Source organism: Carica papaya, chromosome 2 (genome assembly GCF_054855325.1).
Source record: "Carica papaya isolate Zhongbai chromosome 2, ASM5485532v1, whole genome shotgun sequence".
Classification (NCBI taxonomy): Eukaryota; Viridiplantae; Streptophyta; class Magnoliopsida; order Brassicales; family Caricaceae; genus Carica; species Carica papaya.
The window spans coordinates 34,282,129-34,287,500 of NC_142310.1; the positions used below are offsets into that span (position 1 = coordinate 34,282,129).

Sequence of the window (5,372 nt, forward strand, 5' to 3'; positions counted from 1 at the left end):
ATCTGCCCCTGATAGAGTTTGCCTACAACAACAACTACCAAGCGAGCATTGGCATGGCTCCATATGAGGCGTTATATGGGTGTCCATGCAAATCACCGATTTGTTGGGAAGAAGTGAACGATAGAAGATTGTTCGGCCCAGAGTTGGTAGAGGAGACCACGTCTAAAATAGTTAAAATCAGAAAGAACATTCAGATGGCTCATAGTAGGTAGAAGAGTTATGCGGACACCCAGAGGAGAGATCTAGCATTTGAGAAAGGCGATAGGATGTTCCTTAAGGTCACTCCTTTTAAGGGAATTAGTAGGTTCGGTAGGAGGGAAAAACTGAACCCCGATTTATTGGAACTTTTGAAATCTTAGACAGGATGGGTACTGCTGCCTACAGACTAGCACTGCCTTCAGAGCTCTCCAAGGTCCACAATGTGTTCCACGTATCCATGCTACGTAAGTACAACCTGTACCCCTCTCATGTCTTGGCTCATGAACCGCTTCCACTCCAAGAGGACTTATCTTATGAAGAAGTACCAGTCGGGATCACGGACCGAAAGAGCAGGATATTCCGCAACTGGAAAATATCATTTGTAAAGGTCGTGTGGCAGAACCACACGCCAAGGGAAGCTACCTGGGAGTTAGAATCAGACTTTAGAGTCCAGTATCCCTATTTGTTCGATCAAGAGCAAAAGGCAAATTTGGGGGATCAAATTTCTTTAAGGGGGGGAGAGTTATAACACCCAAACCTTTATTTATTATTTTTATTGAAATTTTATGTAATTTTATCTTATTTTAATAATTTATTCATAAGGGTGTAATTTAATTTAATTGAAATAAAAATAATAATAATGATAAAAATGGTTAAAATTATTTTTTGGATTTAATTGAAAATGATTTTGGAAAAAAAGGGTGAAAATTTAGATTTTGGGGGTATTTTTGAAATTAAAATCGAAAATCGGGGGTCAAAACGTAATTTAGAGAAGTTGCACCACGTCAGCAGCCACATCAGCAGCCCGGTCAGCAGCCCCAGCCAACCAGGACACGCGGCGTGGTAGGAACGCTGATGCGGGAAGCCACATGGGACGGGGCCACGTGGGTGATCTGCGTGCGCGCGATCGGACGGTCCAGATCCGTTCCTGCGCGCACAAACAACCCAGATTAAAAGTGCACACGGACGGCCCAGATCTCACGCGTGCGGATGGCCCAGATCGCATCGTGATGGACGGTCCAGATTCATTCCCAATTTAATCACGATCGGACGGCCTAGATTAAATCGTAAAGGACGGCTGAGATTAAAAAGAAAAGGTTATAAATAACCTCACCCACACCCAACCCCAAACCCTAGCCGCCAGAACCCTCGTCGAAGAAGACGACCCAGCCACCGGAGGAATAGGCTGTCGCCACCCGCCGCCGCACAAGAGGATTTTTCGACCGCCAAACGAGATAAAATTTCTCCCCTTGGCTTGTTTTTTGATGCTGAATTCACTTGTGGCCAAATTGGAGCCAAACCACTAGCCAATCGGCCGGAAAATACCGCCGAAGCCCAGCGGCACCACCGCGGCTTCCCTCAATTTTTGCCTCCGATAAGGCCCTTCTCGGTTCCCGTTCAATGTAATTTTTACACCACTGTGATCACTGTCATTTTCTCTACAAGTTGACCGGGGCAAAACATCGAATCACGACTTGCGCCGGAGAAGCCGCCGCACCCGAGAGTTCTGCCGCTGGTAAGTCTTGGTTTTTCGTATTTTTTGGTCCATCGCAGGAACCAATGCAAGTTTGGCCGAATTCGGCTGAAAACGGCCGAAAATGGCCAACCCGAGGTAGAACCGCCGTGCCGGAGTTCTGAAAATGGCTGAGTAGGCCTTGGGACTCTTTTTGAGTTTTTTCGGGACATATGTAGGTACTGGAAGTGTATTTCGGTTCATGGAGAAAGAAATTCAGGGAATCTAGGGACAGCCTGTAGGCGCAGTGAGAACCCGATTTCAGACTCCGAAACAAGTAAGGATTTCTCACCCTATTTTCTATCACGGTATTCAAGCTCAATAAATAATAAAATGACATTTCATGAATTAATACATGTGTATAATTAATTAAGATTACTAATGGAGCCCGAATCTGATGTATTTTTCGGTCAGTTGTTGTTTGATCTATTTTACAGTTTTAAATGCAGAATGGTATTTGACGTGTTTATTATATGGTTTCGTATGCATGAATCACAGTTTCGTTTATTATGGTTTGAATTATTGTGAACCCGTTGTTGTCTCGTTTGGTGTTCATTACTAGTTTACGTGTTTATGTTTGATTGGATAATTGAGACCAAAAAAAATGGAAAAATGTATGTGAATTGATAAATGGATGATGTTGACAGCCTAACTAGATATCCTGGGAGATGGTGGACGTACTGGGTCCGTAGGGAACCCTACCAGGAACGTGGTCTCTCATATCGGACGGGGTATGGAGACCTTATGTGTTTTAGCGCCCATATCGGACGTGGTATGGGAACGGCCCGTTTCACCCTCATACCGGATGGGGTATTGAGGTTTATGGTTTTGGCACCCATACCGGACGGGGTATGAGGACGGCTCTGGAATCAAGTTATTAATGTGAATGGTTCACGTCTAGCGGGGACCCCGTATGCATCTACATGGATACTAGTAGGCTGATAAAAGAGAAAAATTATTGTCTGATGATTGAAGAACGAGAGTTTGATATGTGTTATATTATAAAGTGTACATGATTTTATGATATTTATGATGTTATTATGTTTCATAAGTTGTCTTTCATGAATCTCACCGAGATAAGTGGACAGTAAAAGCTTTTATTATTGATAAATGAATTTGTTATAAATTATGCTCCATTAGTCATTTTTGTTTTCTACCAACCTTTACTCCTGTGGTAGTGAGATAGTGTGATGTCTTTACTGGGGTAGTGTAACTCATTTCTTACTTAACCATTTCAGATCAGGAGGACTTGGTTCCTGAGCCCACTCCGTAGGAAGACGGCGAGTAGATGACTAAGAATTTCATAGATTTATTTATAGCATTCATTACTAGTGTTTACTTCAGTTAGTTTAATGTTTCATACGTTTAATACGTTTTGATTATTGAGTAAGAGATATTAATCAGAATTTTTAATTCGCTTCCGCACTTAAAATTTTTAATACATATATTTTCTTTAAATTTCCGGGGCCGTTATAGAAGCTCAAAACTATGACTTCAAAGCTTTGATATCATATAAATCATAAACTGGAAAATTACAGAACTGGAATATTACAGAACTTATTATTTATATTGTATTTTACTTGGTAGATTTAAAGGAGAGATAGAATTAATCATTAACAGGTTTCCAACAAGAAAGAGCATGAATAATTCTTCTCTTCCACCCCATCAACGACCAGCACCCATCTCCATCATCAATGTAAAAATCTCTGGGATAATCCTCTTTCACAAACTTCCTTATTGGCTTCAAGATCTCCTCATCCAAACCCACAATTCTTAACCCAGCTCTCTGGTTTCTTTTCTGCCATTGTCTATAAGTCTCTGGCCTTTCATATCTTTCTTCCCCTTCACAAGCAATCACATTCATGGCTTCCTTCCCAAACATCTGTCTCTCAAACACAAGCCTCTCTGCATCTTTGCGTGGTAAGAGAGCCTCCATCATGTCAAACAAAGCCGAGAAATGAAAGAGAGCCTCCTTGAATCTCATAGAGAAAAATGCAGCATTAAAACCTCCATTCACAATTCCATGAACAAACAGGTCCGGTTTCATCTTCTTGATCAGGTTCAGTACAGAATCCCTCGGACTGTCTCCTCCCAAAGTGTCATCTATTATGTTCCTTAATCTGTACATACAGTTAACAATGGTGATCTCATCTCCGTCAATGATTATATCTTCAGGCATGATTGTTTCCCATCTCTGAGCTATGGCAGTATACTCAAATGGAACATTGAATCTCTCTGCACATTTTTTTAATCTCTGCCCTGTCCTTTCAACCCTTTGTGCAGGCCTGAATCCCGGCTGGGGAAGCTCAATTGCTGTCATCCGAATTCGTGGAGGTCCTCCAGGCCTGGTTGCCAAGCGGCTTATTAAGCAAGGCCATTGAAAACCATATGAAATTCCAAAATCAATAATGTGAATCTTCGTCAAATTTTCAGCAATTTTTGCAATATTTCTGTTTGCAAATCTGTTTGACACTCTTCTGAAAGGGCAAACTGAAACATATGCCTTGTAAACTCTTATGATATCAGTAGCCGAGGCCTTCCTGCTACTTAGAATCTGAGAAGAAAATGTTGATGAAGCACCAGCAAGACGAGCGTCGAGGGCATTGGCGAAGTAATGAGCTAGTCTCTCGGTCCCATTCCCGAAAGGTGAAGAGTGTTGCCTGATTAGATAAAGCATTTCATTTGCCGTCTTCTGGTTCATGTTAGCCACAGCTTGTGCACATTGATTTAGCGGACTCCACAAATCAACAATTCCCTGGCGGTTCAACAATTTTTCCAGGCGAGTATATCTGCCCGTACTGACTCCATATATAGCTGCATTCTATCTTGTTCGATCAACTTCTCGTATTCTTTCCTTTTTATGGGATCATCAAAGGGACAACACAGAACTCTATCACCATTTTCATCTACAACAAACTCTCTATTTAGCATCTCAGTAACTTCTGCAGACTTCCTGCAGCACCTTTCCTCAAGTTCGTCTTTATATGGATGATGCTTCCTTCCGCCAGAAGAGTTAAACTCGAGATCAGATTCGTAAGTAAAACCAGCTGGATTCTGGGTAATTTTCTTGAAATGGCGAGATGAATTAGGAAGATGGTCCTGCCCGATTAGAGCATTGTAGAAAGATCTTTCAGCAGCCTGGAGAGCTAAAGGGTCTTGCAACATCGATAAGTGTCCTCCATTTCTTCTTCGAAAAGCACGTCGCTTATGAATTTTATAACATGTTGAGAAAAATCAGAAGTGGAGCTATTGTATTGGGGAATCCCGTCTGATGAATTAACCTGATCAGGCTTGTATTTTTTAGGTTTTTTGGGTTTTCTTGTATTCAACTCGAATTCCCTCATTGAATCTCAGAAGAAAAATATAGTTTCCTCAAATAGATTTGCAGAACAAAATGGTGAAGAACACAGAAAAAGATATGACCCACTATGAAAAACGAGAAACTGGACGGAATAAATTTACAGAAACTTCTGCTTTTAGATGAAAGAGAAAAGTTACTTGATGAATAAACAAATATGCCATGGACGTTAAAGCTAGCTGGTAATGTGAAGTCAACATAAAGAATCAGAATTGAAGTTTTATTTTACAGCCTCCAACCAAGGAAACTGACTAAAAATGGTTAATGACATGTCTAAATACATGTGGATTAAAAGAATCCAGT

The 5,372-nt window shown here is 41.1% G+C and overlaps 1 pseudogene; it reads right to left on the reverse strand.

Annotated features, from left to right (window-relative positions):
* Nucleotides 1–3,223: 3,223 nt before the first annotated feature.
* LOC148268998 (scarecrow-like protein 14 pseudogene) overlaps nucleotides 3,224–5,372 on the reverse strand; it is a 2,258-nt pseudogene continuing 109 nt past the window's right edge.